The sequence below is a fragment of the Pipistrellus hanaki genome (genome assembly GCF_964339955.1).
Source record: "Pipistrellus hanaki genome assembly, chromosome: 1".
Lineage (NCBI taxonomy): Eukaryota > Metazoa > Chordata > Mammalia > Chiroptera > Vespertilionidae > Pipistrellus > Pipistrellus hanaki.
The window spans coordinates 26,085,997-26,108,593 of NC_140503.1; the positions used below are offsets into that span (position 1 = coordinate 26,085,997).

General features: G+C 46.9%; 1 protein-coding gene across 2 annotated transcripts in view; it reads right to left on the reverse strand.

Annotated features, from left to right (window-relative positions):
• The window catches only part of RAD51B (RAD51 paralog B), a 489,897-nt gene that overhangs the window by 61,831 nt on the left and 405,469 nt on the right, over positions 1-22,597 (reverse strand). The window lies entirely within an intron of this gene.

Sequence of the window (22,597 nt, forward strand, 5' to 3'; positions counted from 1 at the left end):
CGCCCGCTGCGTGGTGGCCCGGCTCCTAATGGAAACCAGCACAGCAGCAACAACTAGATGATCAGAGAAGAAATGGCGGCAAAGCCTCTGGGTTTCAGCATTCCCCTGCTCCGATCATCAGGGAGGGAAGGGAGGGCTCCTTTTTGAAAGAGGCAAAGAAGTGCCGGCCAGAAGGCCCTAAAGCATTAGCATTCTGTGTTTTCGCTGTGCTTGACTGACAAGGTTTCCATCCTCCCCCGCCTCCTCACTATCAAAAGAATACCCCCGTGACACCCCCCACCCCATCCCCACCCCGAGACAATCACAAACTTTAAAAGTAACAAACTCCAACTTCAAAAAGTTTAAAAATAAAAACTCAAAGCCCCAGAGTGGTCCCAAAACAGTTCAGTGTAGAAGAGGGCACGTTTTCTCTTAGGAGAGGCTGATTTCAGAGGGCAGGGGAGAGAGAGCGATGTGGGGGAAAGGCTGGGTGCGGGGAAGGAGGGGTGGGGGGGCGGGCGAGAAGGGGATAAAGGAGGAAGAATCGCTGGCTTGAAAAAGCAACATTGTCCGAGAGGTGAAAGGGAACAGATGGCCGTGGAGAATGTGGCCCTCAAAGCCCGGAAGAAAGGGCCGGAGCTGACAGATCTAGCGGTTTCCCACTGACGCCTGAATGTTCCAGTGTGGGGAGCCGAGGCCCGGGCAGGGGACAGACCTCGTTCCCAGAGGCGCTGGGCATTGGCGTGGAGGCTCCCTGAGAAAAGGAGCGGCTAGGGGCCGGGAGGGCCAGCAGCGGTGGCCACAAGGGAAGGGCAGTGGGGTGCAGGGGCTCCCAAGCCTTCTCCCCCGGCCGCCCAGAGGTCAGCCCAGCACTGGTCTTTGCCCCGGCAGAGGTGATGGGGAGGACAGGCGCTGGGGCCCTGGGTGTCTGCAGCCTCCCCTGAGAATACACTGGGGAGGCACATCTGGGGCAAAAGAGATACCTTGGGAGAGGAACATGGAGAAGACACACCAAATGCTTTGGGAGGACGGAGACTTTCCAACTACTCTGGCCTTGAGAGAGGTCAGAGGATCCTGCCACGTAAATCCCGTGTGACTTCACGGAGTCCCAGGGCAGAGAGGAGATTTGCTGAGGAAACACAAAATGAGTTGTGGCCGACTCAGGAAGGAATCCGGAGGCCTGAGTCAGCCCCAAAGAGGTGCTGAGGTCAACGTGGGGCTTCTCCCGGACGCGGGATGGCAGGCGGGGCCCGAGGCCCAGGCCGAGGGCACTCGAGGGCGCGTGTGCTCGGGACAGGGATCTGGGTGCACCGCTTTCGGGCTCACTGCCCTTAGCTGCGCCATCCTGGAGGAGGTTCCGGGAGACTCACGAGTCACACGGAGTGACCCTCTGGCGTCCTAGGAGGGGGAAGCCCCTTGCCCTGCCCAGGGAGGCCTGGGGACTCAGCAGAGGGGGAGGCTTGAGGAAGCAAAGAGGCCCATAAACCTCAGGGGGCAAAGATGAAATCAGCGTAATTTCCTTACTGTAACTTTGATCTCGAACATTTTGGTTCCAGGTGACCTCTTGGCTTCTCCCTGCACCCTGGAAAGGATGCTGATAAGATTCCCCTGCTCCTGCCCCCTGGGGAGGGAGCCACACTCTCCCCGGCCCGCTGCCCCCTGGCCCTCGGACCGCTGCACGGCCCAGAACATTTCTCCAGTTCTGATTTCCCTCTCTGCTTCCCCGACCCTGAGAATGACAGAGGCTGGACTGGACGTTGGGCTGAGGATCTGGGGCGCGGGGAGGTGAGCTTGGGGAAACAGATCCTTCATCAGGACAGTCATTTGAAACCCTCCCACATGCCATTTCTCAGGTCCCACCTAACCCTCAGTGGGAGGGAGGGAAGCTCACAGGTGGCTCTAAATATAGCTAGTGACCTGGCAGGCTTACCTGCACCTGGGCTAAGTCTCCATTCCCCCTCGCAATGGCTGCCAAGCCCCGCACTTGGTGCTGCCCGGGCACCTGAGTGACGGAGGGAACTTCCAGGAGCAGTGGGGGGGGGGGGGGGGGGGGGGGGGAAGCTCAGCCACAGGGAAGGTCTCGCCTTCCATTTCCCTGCTGCCTCCAAATTGCTCCCTGGTCGCTTCAGATGCAGAATTCCCCCTGATCAACCTTACAAAGTGCGGCCCAGCCACCACTGCGGAGAAATCACTCTGTGCAGCTCCTGGGGAGACTCCCTGGAGGACAGAAGAGGCCCCAGGCTCGAACAATCAAAACCAAACACAGCCCGGGCCTCAGACTGGAGGACAAGGACGCTCTGACATCCCAATTGAAACCCTGGCCGAATCCGCCACAGAGGAATGTAATTACCTGTCCGGCTTTGACGTTCACTAAAGAAACTGGAGCCCTGCAATGCCTATCAGGTCCCCACTAATCCTCCTCCGAAATTCAAAGCAGGGCCGGTCCCTGGGATTCATTTCCGAGGGTTCCTCTGGCCCCTATTGTTCGCCGGCTCCAGGGATAAGGGCCTGCAGTGAAGAACAAGAAGAACAACGCTTTTACGGGGCCCACCCCTCCTCCTTCCCGGAGCTCAGAGCACTTTACAAATATCACCTCATTATTCTTTATAACACTCAAGTGAGCCTGATAGGTGGAAAGGTTCATTATCTCCTCATTACCAACCAACAGGGGAACTAGACAAAGGCAGGAGGGACTCGGTGGCCAGCACGGCAGAGGCAGAACTGGAACTAACCCCCTGCTCTTGACTCCACATGTGCACATGTCCTGTGTCAGCTCGTCTAGCCGCTCTGCTGACAGGGCGGGATTTTCTCGCTGTGGGCTGTGCGGTAATCAACAGGTCCCCAGCCCCGGGCCCTGGCCGGAGTGGGGAGGGCAGGAGTAGAGATAGAGAAGCCCCACTTGATGGCCTTAACTGGTTTGGACAAGTCACTTCACCCCTGAGTCCCAGGGCCCAGGAAAAGGAGGGGGTTTGATGAGAGGATCTTTAAAGCCCCTTCCAGCTCTCAGATAATCAGTGAAGTGAGAGTTCCAAGAGAGGGGTTGTATGTTTCACCAGCTCCGTGTGACGACCTGGACTTCATTTCTCTTGGTAAACCCGAAATAGCATCCTTATCTCTCTGTGTTCCCTGTCATCCATGGTCCACCCAAATGATCGTGGGGATCAAGTTCGTCCGTGGGAGATGGAAATGGAAGAGGTAGTCCGAGGGCATCGAGGCCAAGGGCTAAGGAGACATGGAGACAGGCAAGGAGCAGGAAGCAGGAAGGGAGAAGGCTGGAAGAATCATGGAAAGAAGAATTGGCCAACAACATTAGCTGGGCCTGGGCCCTACCCAGGGGCACTCCCCACATTCCAAGGGACCCATGATGGGTGTCTCAAAGCATAAGAAGACCCCAAAGAAACAGGCTTTGCTTTGCTTTTTCTAAATACAGAATGTACTTGCCAAACCCCAAACCCATGCAAATAATGCTGTAATGTACCCTGTAGTGGCAGTTTTCCATTTAAACAGAATTTCATTTTAATGGACTAACACTGATGTGCCTTCAAGTTCATTAAAATTGGTTTTACAGGTGGCTTGTTTATAATGCGCTGCATGAGCCAAACACCCCTGAGCCTTTAGAAAGCCCCGAGTCTTTCATCTTTCTAATATTTCACATGTTCTTTTCCTCAATGATGCTTTGATACTCTTTGTTGCCACAAAGAGAGCTGGAGAGAGAGCACTTTCAGCAAAATCAACATTTGTTTGTAGAAGAAGCAGCCCCCGCGCCCAGAATAATGGCCTTGGGAAGAGCTTTGGGTGATGGGCCGATTACAGTGCCTGGATATAAAGGCCCGACTGTGCAGCTGCCAGAAAGAAACACATTTTTGTAATATCTCGGGTGTTTCTATTGGCCTGGCTTCCTTGCACTCACCATGGGAACTGAGTCAACAAGTTTCCTTGCTTTTATTTCAGTGATTACAGTGTACCATATTCCTTTTTCCTCCTCCACATACAGAAAAGAAAAGAAAAAAAAGAGTAAAGAACAGATATCTCCTGAAAACCAAAGCCTGATGATCCAAAAAAGGAGTGTGTGTGTAATTTTATTTATCTCCAAGTCCAGCTGTAAAAGCGACTAGTTGCGAGCTCTATTCCATCTGCTCTCCCCGAGGACCTCAGCCTGACCTTGTGGAACCTTCTTTCTGGGAAGTGAAAGAATTTCCAGGATTAGCTCAAGTCCCGAGGCTGCCAACTGTGACAATCTACAAAGCTCTCTTAGGTAATGATTCAGACGCCACTTCTGCTCAAGGCCAAGATAATCCCTAACGAGTTGGAAATATTCTCATTTCCTGGACCTTGACCACAAGACAAAATTGACCCCGGAAGAATTTCAGAAGGACGAGCTCAGCACCTCTGCATACTGAAGGACTCAAAAACTGATATTATCTGTGACATCAGAATTGTCATTGAAGATTAAGAGGTCGACAGAAACAAGTTTAAGAAATAATACTGGAAGGAAGGAAGGAAGGAAGGTAGGAAGGGAGGAAAGAAGGAAGGAAGACGAGAGGGAGAGGGAGCAGAAGCTCGGGAGGGAGAAAGAAAGAAAACCTCATAAACTTAATAATAACTGATCACATCACTTATTATCACTGGAGGAAGGCATCTGCCAAACTGAACTTCTGAATTCTCTGGCATGCCATGTGTTCAAAACTGATCAGGTAAAATCCTCTCACCATCACAACCCCAAGGGGAGGAAGGAGGAAGAAGGAGTCAATACCCTCAGTTTATTGTTTGGGGAAGAGTATGGCTTGCGATCCAGCAGGGATGACACTGTTTAATGTAGTCTAGAAGTCTCCTCATCATCCTTCAGACACTGTCTTTCCCTGGACCTCCTATACAGCACTGGTATTGGGGTAGTTGAGGGAACATCAAAGCAAACTTCCAATTCCATTCTGTGACCTCCTTAAGCCTCAGTTTCCTCATTTGAAAAATGAGGGAGGAGGACATCCTTCCATCTCTAAAATGCCCCATTGCTATTGAGTCTCTGCTTGGATTGGCCCAGCATTTTCCCAGGGTAATGTTATGTCTTTTAATTTGTGGGCTAATAGCTGGACCAGTTATAGCTGGTCCTCAAGGGTCCCTGAAAGTGTTTGAGTCTCAGGCCAAGAGTTCAAGCTGCACTGGCCGGCAGACATATTTACTCCTCTTCACTCCCGAAGAGGAAAGGGGATGTCAGAACACCAGTGTTCTAGGCGACCTCCCTCAGGAAAACCCAACAGCGTTGCCAATGGATACAATTCAAACTGGGTAAGGATAACGACCCAAGCGGCAGGTTTGGCATGTAAACCAACACTACAACAGGGAAGGCACTCAGTGCAAACATCTAGGGGGTAAATGGGTAGCTTTTTAAGTAAATGCCTAGGACGTCTAAGTCTTAGATGTGTCCACTGCCCAAGATTTGCAGTGTAGCTCTGACTCAGCTCAGCAGCCCTATCCACAACCATGGACTTCCACAATGTCAGTTGAGGAAGTTTTAAGGTCAGTCAGCAACTCCAAGGAACTTCTCCTTCAAGGGCTCTGAGATGTTATGTAAGTATTATTTCCTATGATACCAAACAGATGTGGAAATGAGGCTTTCCATTGGAGAAACAACGAACATTTTTACAGACTTGTCTCAGGTTATAGAGTAAGCTAGGACCGGAACAGACTCCAACAAGCCACTCACAGGTTACCTGGATTTCTAATGGGTTCCATGTTAACCAAACACCTGGGTTTTAAACAGGAGAGAAGAAAATCAGCAGATTCATGGAAGAACAGAGCCTGGTCTCAGGCTCGAGTATCAGCTCTCCCTGGTGACTCCCTGGCTATTTGCTTACGGCCTTTATTCAGAGCCTTTGGGAAGCCTGACCAGGGCCCGCCAAATCTATTAAAATTACTAACGTAGGTACGGATGTTGTTCCTGATTTTTTAAAACATGTAAATTTCCGCTTTTTCTATATTACCTTTCTGGTCATTTCAGAATGCAGCCTCCTTAAGGTACACTAACGTTAGAACACTTTGGTAGATCTGATATAGTAAAAAAAGCAAATCACAAAATAGCACGTATACTATGGTCTCATTTTTAAAAACCAATTTACACGAGTATTTCTATGCACAGAAAAGTGGCCAGAATGACAAACACATTTTACATGATCTTGCTATGACAGCATTGCAATATTTATTCTCTGTTTTGGCTATCATATTTTTGATTGGTATATACAACAACATGGATACATTTTATACATAACATGAAGCAAAAGAAACAAGTACCAAAGAAAACCCACCATCTGATTCCGTTTATATGAAGTTCAAAAACAGGCAAAACTAATCTATGGTTGTAGAAACCCAGACCCTCGCTACCTTTGGGGGAGGGGAGGGAGGGTGGACCGGGGAGTTCCTGGGGGTACTCGTAATGTTCTGTTTCTAATCTGGGCTGGTTCCACATGTGTGCTCACAGAGAAAACTCATGGAGTTGTGCATGTATGATGTATACAATTTTTGTTTGTGTATTACTTCATTTTAAAAGTTACCTAAATTAAAATAAAATAAAACCGGAATCCAAAGGCTGCCTCACACACACTGTCAGGAAATCTAGAAAAGAGACCCCTTGATGTTGGGGAGGGGAGGGGAGATATTTCAAATTTTGCTTCAACTGTATAATGACCTCCTTTGGGTGGTGATTCCACGGAGGAGACAGCAATATCCCCCCAACTCCATCTCTGAAACCTGGCTCCGTGAAGCAGAAGAGAAGCACCGCCTTATGCCACTGAAAGGCCTTGATTTGTGGCTGTTGCCATCCTCCTCGCCTCCCTTGACGGTGCTGTATTAACGGTGACTGGAAATCTGAGTTTTTCTTACACTCGGGCTCACTGTGTGGGTGGATGAATCAGCCGGGGCCAGAGGCAGCCACATGGGGAGGCGTGCTTCTGCACTGAGCTTACATTCATAAAAACACACTGCAAGTGGCTAAACCTTCGAGAAGAGGTGCTTCGTGAAGGCTGGAGCTTGTAATCCAGTGCCTAATGCAAGACCTGGCACAGAATAGGGAAGGGCCCAATAAATATTTTTGAAGTGAGTGCATACATCCACTGCCAAAAAGAAGGAACTGTTTAACTTTCTAGTAGAAGTTGCCATGGACAGTCCAGGGAAGGCAAGAGGATGGTGTACAATCATATGTATTTGATGGGTGATGTGTCTGATGGTCCCTTCAGTGTTCCTCCGGTTCAGGCAGGCTGTCTAAGGCACGGGGAGGTCTGTGTTGCTGTGGGTATTTGGTGAAGCCATTTAGAACAGCACTGTCCAATACAAATATAAGGTAGCCCACAAATGTAATTGAACATTTCTAGCCACATGAAAAAAATAAATAAAAAGGTGAAATAAACATTAATATATTTACTTAGCACAACACATCCAAAGCATCATCATTTCAACATGTAATGGATGTGAAAATGCAGACATTTCAGATTGTTTTTCCCAGTACAAAGTCTTTGGAATCCAGTGTGCACTTTATACTTAGAGCGCATTTCAAGCACTTCGCAGCCATGCATCTGGGGCAGCGGTTCTCAACCTTCCTGATGCCGTGGCCCTTTAATACGGTTCCTCATGTTGTGGTGACCCCCAACCATAAAATTATTTTCGTTGCTACTTCATAACTGTGATTTTGCTACTGTTATGAATCGCAGTGTAGATATCTGTGTTTTCTGATGGTCTTAGGCTGCTCTACAGCAGAGGTTCTCAACCTGTGGGTCGTGACAGGTTGAGAACCGCTAGCAGGGTTGCCTAAGACCATCGGAACACAGATAATTACTTTGTGATTCATAACAGTAACAAAATCAGTTATGAAGTAGCAACGAAAATAATTTTATGGTTAGGGGTCACCACAACATGAGGAACTATAATATATTAAAGGGTTGAGGTATTAGGAAGGTTGAGAACCACTGATCTAGGGCCTATTGGATTAACAGTGGGGGTCTAGCAGGACACCTATATGGTGAAATTTTTTTAGAAAGATGAATGGGGCACGAGAGAGCTCGAGAGGGAGGGAGAGAGGGACTTGAGGGTTTTTGTCAGCTGTGTCCAAGTCCTTCGTCTCTGTAGGTATGCCAGTATCCTGATGATAATTACCACCTTCTGCTTAAGCTACTTGGAGCATGGTGTCTGCCCTGTGCAATACAAATAATCCGAACACATAAAGATACATAGAGAGGAAGCGTGGCCACGGGCGCACCTGTTTCACAGGCCAGTGCCTGTCAAGGAGCTGACACTCAACCAGCATTGTTGAACTCATACACCAAGAAATAAAGTCATTAACAAAAGCCCTAGTCTGAAGGTTTTCCTGTCAACTTGCTGTAGGTTGCAATCAATTTGTACATCCCTTCTGAGAACAAATGAACCAAAGTTGAGCTCCAATGTGAAGTATTCCAGGTGCATTGTGGCTGTAAATTCTGAATCAAATGGGAGTTTAATAAGGTGCAGGCGCTGGATACTATCCATCTGAGACGAGTTACCTGGACACCATCCACCCGAGGTGGACCGCGGTAATGTAAAAGAAGTGAAAACAACAGCTTTTCTACCAGCCAGCACACCTCCTGCTCCATCTCAGGGCTTGTCTTCCTACAACACACATTTACTTCTGCGTGTCTTCAGTGAAACATGGAACTGGAGTTTGAGGGAATGGGTCAGTGGTTTGACTTTGCTGAGGAAAGTCTGACCCCACTGCCTAATTCCCTTTGTGACTTAAATGCCATACGTAAGGTTCGGCATTTGGGACCGTCTTTCATTCCGCTCTATTAGGTCCAGTTGGGCCAGGAAGAAGTGACATCAATGAACATGCAGCTTCATCTTGATTCCAGTTTTTCCACACCACAGACCAGTCCCTGGGCATCCTGAACTGCTTATGCAGCCACAGCTCCTGAGATTTCTTTGCAGGCAGTTTTGAGCCAGTAAGTTGGGAAGGCAGGGCTAAATGAGAGGCAGAGACAATCACCTTCCCACTGGCTGATTTGAGACCACTCCTGCGTGGGGAGAGGGAGACACTGAATTCCATGAAGGGAGCTCTGGATCAGCTCTCTAAACCTTCAGTGTTAAAGGCACATGCAATGCAGGACTGGAGGAGGCAGGGAAGACCAGTGGGGTACTGGGCAGTATCAGGCAGATAGTAAGAAAGGGCCAGAGAGCAAGCTCTCCATCAGCTCGTGCTATTAAAATTCCTGGATGAGCCCTGCATGCACTGAAGGTGGGAGGAGATTTGCAGGATTTGCGGTAACTCCAGCCGTCCAGAGATGTGTAAGCTAGTTAGTGGGTGCCTAACAGCAAGGAGAGGAATGGGGAATGGTATGTTATTGCTCCATCTGTATGAGTCACAGGCTTGTAAATGCTTCATATCCTGCATAGATCATTCAGTGTTTGAGTTGGGAACTTAACCCAGTTGTCTATGGAGCTGTGTCTGCCCTGCCCTGGTTGAAAGGGTTAAGGAGGTAAAAAAAATCCTTAGCCTCTAAGACTCGGATGTTCTGCTCACCGTAATTAGAGTGGGAGAGAAGTGGAGCAGACAGAGCCCCCGGCAGGAAAGCAGGACTCCTGGGTTCTGCCAATAGCTTGTGTGTGGCCTTATGTAAGTGCCTGCATTTACCTCAACATTTCCATTGATAAAAAGGAGGCCACAATAACCAGCCTCCAAAGGAAATTGCCCTAAATGCTGATGAGAGCACCTCTGAAGGTGCTGCAAACTTTGGACGGAGTGCCAAGGAAACAGAGCAGATGGAGTGAGTAAGTGACCACAGTAAGTGGCTAAAGGCATAGATTCTGGCGCCCCGCCTGGGGTTTCAGTTCTGGCTCTGCCACTTACTAGCTGCAGGCCTTTGAACAAATGACTTAACCTCTCAGTGCTTCAGTTTCCCCATCTGGAAATCAGAGAGAGTAATGGTACTGCCATTCAATAAGTTCCTATTGTTAAATGCCTAAGCAGTGTGCTACATCCTATATAATAAAAAACTAATAAGCAAATTGTCCCCTTAACCAGGATTTCAACCAGCAGGAAAGCTGGCCAACCGTCCAGTCCATGTCCCTTTCCCCTGGACAGGCTGGCTGGACCCCACCCATGCAGGAATTCATGCACTGGGCCTCTAAAATATATATATATATATATATATATATATATATATATATATATATATATATATCTCCTGTCAAATAAAAGAGAAACATGCAAATTAACCATCACTCTACCACGCCCACCAGCCAATCAGAGTAAGTATGCAAATTAACCCAATAAAGATGGCAGTAAATTTGCATACACAGGAGCCAAGCGGCCTGGGTCCCTGGAACATCCTTGGGACCCAGGCCATTCCTAGCCTGTAGGCCTGTGCTTAGGCATTGAGTGACAGGGATTCTATACCGCCCCACTCCCTGGCCCCTCCAGGCCTATGGGTGCAGGCCCCAGCCACTTGCGCGTACTCCAGCGCCAAGTGGCGGTTCAGATCTATGCCCCCAGCCCAGCGCCCATGATGGGGGGCTGGCTGCTGGCCTCTGGGGTGTAAGGAGACTCTGGCAGCCACCATTGGGTGGCAGGAACACACCCCTAGCCCAGTGGACACAACAGAGGGGCCGCATGAGCTGAAGAGAAAACACCTTTTTTTAAAAAAATATTTTTTTAATTGATTTTTTACAGAGAAGAGGGGAGAGGGATAGACAGTCAGAAACATCAATGAGAGAGAAACATCAATTAGCTGCCTCCTGTATACTCACCACTGGGGATGTGCCTCCAACTAAGGTACATGCCCTTATCAAGAATCAAACCTGGGACCCTTCAGTCTGCAGGCCCAAGGTCTATCCACTGAGCCAAACCAGTTCGAGTATAAATACCTTTTCTGACCACTCATTGGCCAAGTTCCTTGTATGCTGCCACTCGCAGTGTTCTTGGTAACTTGGGTTATAAGAATCCAAGAAGGTGTTCTAGGGTTTTTCCACCACACTCCTGGAGGAAAAAAAACGAAGGTCCGCTGCTGGAGGGGCTAAGAATTGTCATATCCTGCCCTAGCTGGTTTTGCTCAGTGAATAGAGCCTCAGCCTGCCCACCGCAGGGTCTGGGTTGGATTCTGATCAAGGGCATGTACCTAGGTTACAGGCTTCTCCCTTTCTGGGATTCAGGTTAGGGCTCATGCAGGAGGCAACCAATCAAAGTATCCCTCTCACATTGATGTTTCTCTCTGTCTCTCCCTCTCTCTTCCACACTCTCTAAAAATCAATGGAAACATATCCTCAGGTGAGGATAAGAAAGGAAGGAAGGAAGGAAGGAAGGAAGGAAGGAAGGAAGGAAAGAAGAAAGAAAGAAAGAAAGAAAGAAAGAAAGAAAGAAAGAAAGAAAGAAAGAAAGAAATGTCTTATCCTATGAAAGACACTTTTTGAAAATGCCTTAAGAAAGTTGTCATTTTTTCATGGTGAAGGGTCTAGAGTCCATGTTGATGTAAACACCTTGGTGGCTGCTGTGGCTGGCAGTGGCTGCAGCAGCGAGGTGATGGGGCTGGCACCTTTCCTTGATCAGCCCTGTCGCCTCCCGCAGAGGGTGGCCAGACTGCGGCTGAGGCCATTTAGTAGGACATTCCCTGAGGATTCTCAGTCTGTGAGACGGGGCAGGCTTGGCTGAGGGAAACTGCCACTGTGCACGAATTTCATGTACCAGGTCACTAGTATATAAATATCAGAAAACTTTGCTATTAATGAGAACTGTATACTTTCATTTTTAAAGAAAATATATATATATATTTTTATTGATTTCAGAGAGGAAGAGGGAGAGAGAGAAACATCAATGATGAGAATCATTGATCGGCTGCCTCCTGCACACCCTCTACTGGGGATTGTGTCTGAAACCTGGGCATGTGCTCTAACCAGGAATTGAACTGTGACCTCTTGGTCTATAAGTCCACGGAGCTCAACCACTGAGCAACACCAGCCAGGCTACTTTCATCTTTTGAGTTAGAAAAGACTTTACAAAATATTTAGTCCTTCTCAGAAAACACCCTTTTCACAGATGAGAAAATCAAGGGCGAGAGTACATCAAAATAAATCAATATAAATGATTTGCAGATCAGAGACAATGACATTGCTGAACAACTGTGCTTAGCAAGTGACACAAATATCATCATTGGATGATTTCAATGCTAGACTAGGACCAAAGGCAGACGTCTTTCTCTGTATAGTCCTCAGAGACAAATTAGACCTTAGTCATTCTTAACTGCCCGGTGCGCCCTTCTGAGAGACACAAAAAGCCTGGGATAGCATTTGGCTGGTGGTAAGCTTTCAAGGTGGTCAGCCTGAAACTGCCAGTTGCCTTGAAGGGGTGCTGAGAGGAAAGGAGAAAGGGGACACTGGAAGATGAAAGACCAAAATCGATTATACTGATAGAGAGACTTCTGGAAGAAAGAGCCGAGTCCAGAGGCTTGCATTTCTGTTGGGAGGACTGGGGGAAGCCTTCACCCGATGTGATGCCGCAGGAAAGGGTGGCAGGCCTGGCAAGCTGCCCACTGCAGAAAGGCTGTGGCCCAGCTGACGGGAGAGGCAGCCTGAGCCGGCCCGCGCCTCCCTGGAGACTTGGATCCAGCTCATAGCCAGGGGAAGTGGGGATTAACACAATGTGGTGTCCGAGCTAATGAGTTAGCAAAACAGAGACAGATGGCAACTGCAGTAACTTAACTCGCCCGTCTCTGTTTGCAGTGCCCTCCCACGAGCGTCTCCTCTGTCCGCGTGCTATCTAACTCTGCCCAGCCCTCTGCGTCCACCCGGAAGATCACGGTCACGGAGAAATTATCCTGCATGAAAAGGAGTTATAGTACCGATTTCCAAACACAACTGTCGAGCCCCAGTGGGGTAGCGGGTGGGGAGGAGGTCTTTCAGATGTTTTGGATGGATATTGACCTCGATCTGGAGGAAAAGCAAAATTGTTTTTATGGAATTGTTATTTTATATTTGAGATATAATATCTCATAACAATTGCTGAAAAGGTAGACAGTTGCATATGAGAATGCTAAAAGGGGGGATAAGTTGCAACTTGGGGATGAAAACATGAAAAGGGAACATGTATTCTGACTTCCCAACAAGTTATCTGAAATCAGTACTGCAGGCTGTGGAATAGTTTCCTTCATTGGCATTTGTCACATTCACCATGTGATAAGTGATTCAGTGGGTGCTTAGACCAGACGTGCCAATCTGGCCACTTTGGGAGGCAAACAACTGCTTGACAAGTTATCTACGCCCTGTGCCTCTTAGGGTCCTTTTCTGCTGCTTTTCCAATGGCCACTGTTTCCAGGTGGCATTACTGTGCCAGCAGCTGACAGACTCGCCTGGCACCAAGGTCAGCCGGCACACAGCTTTATGGGAAAATCCTCTCTGATGCTTTTGGAAATCGGTTCCTTTTTCTAGTAAAAATCTCTTTGATAATAAAATTCTGACCATGTAAACAACAAAAGACTTTTAGGAGGAGAAGGAGGTTTAAAAGATCCCTGATTTATGCATTTTGGTAAATGGTTTATTCCTCCCCGCCCCCCCCCCCCGCCCCTCCCCCCGAGTCTACCTAGTTATTTCATTCAATAAAATAATAAGAAACTTAAAAAATTAAATTAAACTCCATTGATGCAAATAGGTTTTGCTTTTGCAAAGTGAAAAGCTGACTCTTCAGAAAAAACTTACGTGATCACTGAATTATTCAATAGGACATGTACCTAACTAGGAACATCGAGGAAGAAGCTTGTAAGTAGCAAGTGTACTCTTCAACGTCCCTACCCAGTGGACCCTCTCGGGGGCTCTCTGCTCACCTCCGTCTTCTTAGAACATGGCCGTGGGCTGACACCGAGCACAAGTGATCGCCTGTAAGAACTTGCAGCTTGTCAGCTGGCAAGGCCAACTTGAGACCACAAGGTATCTGGGGAAGTATTTATATTCTCCTATCATCATCTGCCTGATAATAAGGGGCAGTAACATTTGTCGGTGGGAAACCCGAACAGAGAATGTAACACTGTGAGGGAACCAAAATAACATTCTGGGAAGGGGAACTTCACTGCGGAACACACGTTCCAGTGCGGAAGGGACATCTGCCTCTCATGGGAAGGAACCTGCACAACGTCCTTGTTAAAAGAGGAGGGCAGCCTGAAGAAGTGAAACTGACAAATGAGCAACATCTAGTCCAGTTATGTTCCCCGCAACGTGATGTCCGCATCTCACACCACAGGGTTTCCCGACCTCGGCAGTGCTGACATTTGGGGCTAAATAAGCCTTGCTTGGGGGGCTTCTTCTACATAGCAGCATCCCTGGGGAGAGGCCAGTAGCATTTCCCTCCAGTTATGAGAACGAAAATGACTTCAGACACTGCTCAAGGGCCATATCACCGGGAATGAGAACTATGGTATAGTATTAGCTCAAGATTCTGAAAGAGAGAATATGAGAGACTTCACAATCTCATGGTTGCTACTTCAAGAAGTTAACTAATTACTCATAAAATATATTTGTATCTTGTTTAACTAGACTCCAACTCATAAGTATCCGAAGATATTAAAACATGGAAGGGAACTTAGCACCAAGTGACAGGAGGCATTGGTTCCTTCCAATGAGGAAAAAATGAGGGCGCGTGAAGAACTAATGATTTTTTTTTTTCCAGTTGTGGATTCTTATCTAGACAGAGGGATCAGATTGAACTAAAGATCTAGGATGCACATAAACAAGGCTACAGACTGCAGGAAGAACTGTGGGCAGAGTCTAAAGACCAGTTGGCCAGAAAGAGCCACCTGCTAGTGACTTAGCCGAGGGTGGTGTGTTGTTTTCACTTGTCCCCAAGGTCCTTTCAGCTCTAACCACGCCACCTTCATATTCCAGGAAGCGACCAATGTTCTAGCCATGGGATATGTCTTCAAAGTGATATTTTGGGATGAATAGAACGCTATCTGGCTGGCCCAAGTTAATGCCAGATAAAGGACTACAACCCCCTAATTTTACTTTATTAGCATCGTTGAGCAAATCAACTGTACTGAATAGAATCTAGAGCATTAAGTTCTGAGTCCTTGTGGGAGTTCTGCCCTCTCCTCTAGGTTTAGCAGAATTCCTGACACAGTGTCATCTGCTATAGCTTTTCTTTCAATGAATGAATGGAGAAATGGCTTTAGAGTCAGCTTATAGGGAAACTCTATTGTTTTAACAGAAATTCAGGAGGATTAGAAAATACACCAGTATTGCTTTAAGTGAGGTTCGCATCATTCTAGGAAATAGGTAAAAATACATTTTCCAGAGATGCCTTACTCAGTGAAATGGACCGACTAGAATTCTGGTGAGCCAGATGCTAACGAGTTAATGAGTTGAGTGATTCTGAAAAATCAGATATTATCAATAGACTTGGTTTTGTTGTCCAAAATAAGAGCTACATTTGGTGGCTGATAGGATAAAGACAAGAGACTGTATAGGGAAATTAGAAAGAGTGAGGGATTTAGAATAAATGAAAATGACTTCACACCTTAGATTATGCTCTTTTAATTTAGAAGTATTAAACTCACCCTACTGATCAAATCTAACTTAAAATGAATTAAGTGCCCATCTCCACTTGTTTTTACAAGACGGGGGTCACTACTTCAAACTGGAGGTTGCCTTAGGTGGGGGGGGGGGAGGAGAATTGGACCCGTTTTCTTCCTGCAATTCAACTGTTGTCACGGAACCCCGAGAACCCTGGGAAGTCCTGGGATTCCGTTTTCACTGGAATGACAGTGGTGTCAGCCCCACTTCCTCAGAAGCAGCCGGAGACGTGGCTTTTCTGTTTCTCTTTCAGCTGGTGACTCCCCCTGAGACTGCAAAGGCCGGTTATCTCCCTCCGCCCCCAACCCATCTCCCTGTGGGGAATTCTAATGCAACTAAATACCCTTAATTATACACACACACACACACACACACACACACGCGCGCGCACACACACACACACACACACACACACACACACGCCAGCATCCTGAGGAAACCGATGACAACTACTGGCAGAAAGCATGGGTGTGTATTTGCTCTAACCATGGGGCCTGCTGGGGCACTAACCGCCACCTTGGGGTTTACTCCCCACGTGAGCAGTCATGTTGAGACCAGGTGTGTGGTCAGTGAATCACGTGTGTTTCGGTTTGGCTGGGTGAATGCGCTCTGCGATTTCACTTCGGTCCCCTAGCATTCTCCGCGTGTGAAGATGACCAAGACCCATCGGAGAGGAGCCCCTGGGAGGGAAAAAGGCCTCCTCGTTGGCCAAGCGGAGCCGGACACGCAGTCCCCAGAAGCTCCCGAGAAGCACACTGGAAGTGTGAGAGCATCTTCAGAACCCCGGGGCTTTGAGAAAGAAACCATTTAAAAGGATGACCGTGAAATAAAAGCCTGGACTCTCAGAAAGGGGTTCCAGGGACGACGAGTATATAAAAATAAACCGGAATTGCTTTTTCCAGGCAGTCCCCTTTCATAGATGATGCAGCCAAAGGACAATACTTAGCATTCTGAGTGTGTGCGTATGCAAACTATGTTCAGAGATGCCACAGCGGCCACCAATGGCAGAGGGGTGAGGGGATCCCTTTGAGACAAGAAGCCTCCCACTTACCCCACTGCGTGACACGGCAAGCGCCCAGCTCCCCAGCCCAACAAGAGCCGTCTGCACTGAAATGTGATGTGCTGGTCACTAACCGTTCTCTTGGGAAGCAAAGGGAAAGCAGCCAAACCACACGGTGGAAGGAGCAGACCAAACACCTCCCCCCTTTCTTTCAGACATACCCTGACCACAGACTGTCTTCCCACCAGCTTTCCTGCTCTCCATCCCAACCGTCCAACTGTGACGTTTATCTGCCTTTGCAGCTACTCTCACACACCTCCATCGTGCCTGGCCTCTCCCCACGGTGGGAGTGAATAGCCCAGCGGACTCGGGGCAGACAGAGTGACCCCATTTCCCATATTCCCTGGGAAGCCAAGGAAATCATCATAGACAGGAAGGTAGATAAAGCCAGCGAGGGGATTTCCTCCACTGGCCCAGTGCGCCTCTCTCTCTCTCTCTCTCTCTCTCTCTCTCTCTCTCTCTCTCTCTCCCTCTCTCTCTGTAGTTCCTTGTTCTTTTCCCCTTAAAAAGCACTCGGCAGTCTTTGAGCAAATCAACACTTGGAACTTGAAAAAAAAAATGTCAGCATAAATCTGTGCATCAAAAATGGTCTCCAATGTAAAAATTGTAATCAGAGGGTTGATGTGGAGAGCTTGACTCATTCACTCACTCATTATCCAATAAACATTCACTGAGTAACTTCTGTGTAGCAGGAAGTGGGTTAGGGGAGACCAGCTCGGTCTTTTAATAAATAATGGCATGTGTGAGTAACGCCAGTCTACCCTTGAATGGGAATTACGGTTTCCTGAAAGAAACGACAGCTCAGTATGTCATCCAGCTACACGTTACATACTTGTTGCTGTTATTGGGAAAGAATAACTGTTGGGAAGAACAAGTAAACTGAGTCAGAAGATATGAGGCAACCCCCTCCGGGCCTGAGTGTCTTCATCTGTAAAGTGGTGATCGTACTACTTGCTTCACTTGCCAGAGAGATTGCGGAGAGTCAGAGATGTTGATTATGAGAGAAAGCACTTTGTAGACTACAGAAGTGGAATGCACACACAAGCCACTGTTGTGATTACTTAATCTCGAGCTTACTGATAGGGCAAGCGCATCTCTCCGCTTGAAACGACACAGAAGCCTTTCAAGAAAAAGGCAGTCTCGGTCAGCTCAGTCACCAATAAACTAATCATCTGAGTTTTAAAGGGAAAGAGAAGTAGCTATGGGGAGATACAGACCCTTTACAAAGTTAATATATAGTGACTGAAAAGAGAAAATGTTTCAGTTATAAAACAAAAGTAGCCCATGTGCTAAAAGACTTCCATATATTGGGATGGTCTGAAAGTAATGAGGTTGAACAGGATGAGGATAAGAAGCTGAAGCTAATATGCTGTCCCACCTCTACATCCTGTCTATGAATATGTATAGGGAAACAACCCAGTGCCCCTCAAACTGAAGTGATAAGCAGACTCCTCTTAAAGGGGAAGAACTATTTGAGACACACTATCCAAAACACACTTGAAAACCTCTAGAAGGCCTTAGACTGAGTCTAGGTAACTCAGACCAGTTTCAGAATCACCAACTTAGAAAACTTAAGATTTTTTCTTCAAACATCTTTGCAAGGTATTACATTTATAATAAAAAAAATCGTTAAAACAATAATTTAAAACACACACACACACACACACACACAATTTAAAATATCATAGAACTTTCAGGTCTCAAGTATCCACAGACCCCAAACTGAAAAAGTTTGATTTCTGTCCCACCCCTCGAAGAAACTCGGGCCTGTGGAGACAAAGTGCGTCCCTAAGCCACACAGATGGCTATTCGCGCAAGCGAGCCCTCAGCCCAGGCTGCCTGGTTTCTAGAGCAGAGCTCGCTCCCCCTTTAGACAAGGCTCCTCTGTTTGTGGCCCAGCTCGCTCTTTGCTCCAGACAGATAGTGGTATTGTGTTTGCTCAGAGACGGGGAAGCAGATGGAGGGGTTTGCAGGGGAGGTGATGTGGGTGTGGCGGATGCAGAACACCACTGCAGCTGGCCCGAGATGTGGAAGAGGTATTTCCAAGGCTGGGTTCTTTTGCTCGCCATTGACATAAAACTACGTGGGGTAGAAAACGCAAGCCGTTTTCACAGCTAACAAGTTTGGGCAGAAAAGGAGGAAGACTATTGTCTTGAGCTAAAAACCAAAGGGAACTTGCAAAAGGTATGAGGTTATAATTCAGGGTGGCCAATTTAATCAGCTCATATTCATTAAACACCCACAAACACATGGTGCTTTACAACAGCCCCCTTTCCCCACGCTGAAGCATCCACAGGCCTGTTTTAAACAGGCCACCCTGTACATGTTGGGACGCTGGCCAAGCGTTAAGGCAACTGCTTCCCTTCCTAAGGAAAATAGGGTGGATTTTCAGACAACCACAAGTAAAGGTTAGAGCCTCTAGTTTTACATCCCATCTGAAAGCAGGGCAAGATTCAGGGAATCTGTTTTCCAAGAATCTGTTTGAAAGGCTCTCTATATGAAACCTTCCATTTCAGACCAGTAATATCCTATACCATCTGCATTCCCAGACTTTTACCCTGCAATTTCCCTGGATGCACTTCCCCTCCTTACTGGAGCAGAACGCAAGTGCTTCATGAATAGTCCCACATAATGACTAATGCATTATGACCCTTGAGTTATGTATAATTAGCCAATCAATGACTTTGCTTACTTCCGGCCCTTGGATAATGAACTCATTGTAAATACAGAAAGCATGTTCTTACCACTGCCTGTTTAAACTGCCAAGAATATTTTCAGCCTTACTGATTTATCAAGAGACTGTGATTGCTATCTGATGAGAGGACTGATGGGGCCTGCTCCCTTGACATGCCCCAGGAGCGGGGCCTAGAAATATCAGGGAGCAAAGCAGCACAGCTCATCCCACTTGGGCCCCTGCCCAACTGTGTTGACAAGTGCTGTGACTTTTCCAACAAATCCCCGATGCATTGAAAGATTGTGACTTGCAACAGGAGGGCATCAGATCTTTAGGAAAGGCTAAACAATTGCCCTAACGTCAGACCATTCTCTGGTAACTTTCCCATTCTTGTGTGATGTTATCCACTAGAAGACCCCAAGCAGCTCAGGACCAGACTCCAGGCATTCTAATTATAGTTTATAATACAAGCACACAGTAGGTGTTCAACTAACCATTGTTGGGTGATTGGTTGGGTTTTTTTTTTTTTTTTTCAATTTGAGTTTGTTTAAATGAGTAGTTTAGGAAAGTGAGATGGATTCAAGAGGTAGAAGATACCGAGAGAGAGAGAGAGAGAGAGAGAGAGAGAGAGAGAGAGAGAGAGAGAGGATAGCTTGTTTAAAGTGGCTCTCAATGTCTCCAAAGATGTGAGCAGGAAAAAAAAAGGCATTTTTCAAGGCAGTTAGCTGAACAATCATAAGATCTTTACAGTAACAAAGGCTACTTTAATAATATCCTCACTTTTTACAAAATCCTTAGGTGGCCCAGGCAGCTTTGCCTGGGGTGTGGAGGAAATAAGTAACAGGTGGCTTATTTGGCTTGATCCCTTAGTTCAGAAGTAAGTCTGGGGCTCTTGGGTCCCTAGGAGTCCCCTAGCTGAGAAATAGAACATTACCAACATTCTGGAAGCCTCTTGTACAATCCCTCCCCAACAGAATCATCTTTTTCCCCACCCAGAGTTAACCCTTTATTCTAATCTTGATTTTTAAAAACTGATGTGTGTGTGTATGTGTGTGTGTGTGTGTGTGTGTGTGTGTGAGAGAGAGAGAGAGAGAGAGAAAGAGAGAGAGAGAGAGAGAGAGAGAGAGAGAGAGAGAGAGCAAGTGCTTTGTTGCTCCACTTTTTAAAAAATAATAGTTTATTGATTTTTAAGAGAGGGGAGAAGGGAAAGGAAGAAACATCAATATGAGAGTGCAATATTGACAGACTGCACACTCCCTACTGGGGATCCAATCCCCAACCCAGGCATGTGCCCTTGACTGGGAGTAGAACCAACCGGCAACCTCTTGGTGTACAAGATGATGCCAAATCAACTGAGCTACACAGACCAGGGCTGTTGTTCCACTTACTGATGCATTCATTGATTGATTCTTGTAAGCATTATGACTAAGGATCGAATCTGCAACCTTGGTGTATTGGATAGGGACTCTAACCAACAGAGCTACCCGGCCAGGCCCAAACTTGCTGATTTTCACTCAAGCTATAGTCAGTATTTCAAAAATGCTATCAAAATTACACAATATAAGGGACAGGTTTCTTTTATTTTTCACTGAAATTAATTCAGCTAACTCATTCAACAAATGCTGCTTGAGTGCCCTCTTTGTGTCAAGCAAAGACTTAGGCCCTGGGTATGTAGGTGTGAACATGACGGCAAAGTCCCTGTCCTTCCGGAGCTTACAGAATGGACAAGTAAATATAGATGCCCCCCCCCCCCCAAAAAAAATGTATACACGATTTAAATAATTATAAAGGCAGTGTTTATTAAAATGCATTTCATTTTTAAAATTGAGCTATCAGCTGTTAAAGAGTATACATTTTTGGGACACCCTGTAGCTACACAAATAATTAGTGACAACTGTGACAAGAGTTCTGTGGGTGAGGCCAAAGGGAACTTGAGGTGTCACTGGAGGCCACAACCCATAAATTGGAAGGTGTTCCTGAGAAAGTGCCATGGGAGGGAGAGGAAGATGCAGCGTAATGACACTAGTATCCACAAGAGAACTGAGCTATGATTTAACTGTTACAGTGTGCTTACTAGACCTGAATCTTTAGGAGGCAGGGTCTGTAAAGAGAATCATAAGAAACAGTGAAGAGCCCTACCAGCGTGACTCAGTGGTTGAGCGTCAACTTATGAACCAGGAGGTCACGGTTTGATTCCTAGTCAGGACACGTGCCCGGGTTTCCGGCTCGATCCCCAGTGTGGGCCATGCCTGAGGCAGCTCATCAATGATTTTCTATCATCATTGAAGTTTCTATCTTTCTTCCCTCTCCCTTTCTCTCTGAAATAAAAGTTAAAAAAGAAAAGAAACAGTGAAGAGTTTGGAAAACTACTGTTCCAGAGTGACCCGCTATCCACAGAAGCTGAGATGGTGAAACAGAGTGTTAGGAAAAGTCCATCACCACAAACAAGATGGTTAAAGAAGATCCCCAAACTCCAGCTCCTAAAGGCTATTTCCCAAGGTCAAGCAGCAGACTGGCCCAAGTGCGAACAGGGGAGTGCTACGTTTCGGCTGTCGAAGCCGTTGTTCCATCTCCACTAACCTTTACAAACCATGGCTGTGTCAGTTTTTCCGAGCAGGAGAAAGAGATGGAAAGCCAGGCCACATCTTAACAGGGCCCTGGTGAGCTAATGGGTGTGATTATTTCATTGTCTCGGATGCACGCCAGCGTAGGCTCATCAGATACAGGCACAATCCAGGAGAAACATGACCTCACTTTTGACATGGGACTGTGCACTCAGATGCCAACAGGAATTTAGCGATCCCTCAGCGCAGGTAAAACCGAGCTCTTTTCGGTTCCAGCTAATGAGAAGCATACCAGAGTTACCTAAAACAGTAAAGCTAATATTGACATTAGCATACTAGATACTGTTAGGGTACGGAGAGCCAGGAAAAACTCCAAGACCATCTGTGCTAAGTGTGTCACACCCATAAGAAGGTGTGTAGTTAAGGTAAATTGCCATCTCTTTCAATGATTAAGTAAGTACCAGACTTACGGAGAGCTATAACCCCACTAGGACCACAGGATTGTTAAGCGGTTAGGGCTGTAGAGGTGAGAATCTCAGGATTTCAGTAGTGCCACAAATTGTCCACTGACTTGCAGTCTTTTCCAAGGAAACTCTGTACTTTGGTTTTCCCAACAGAGAGGCCATTCCATCACTTAGATTGCATAGCTATAAATAGAATGATGTAGCTACAACCAGAAACACATAGTACTCACACTCACTGATCCATTTTCAGAACCTTCTCACATATCACAGTGACATCCATTGGAAGACTCCA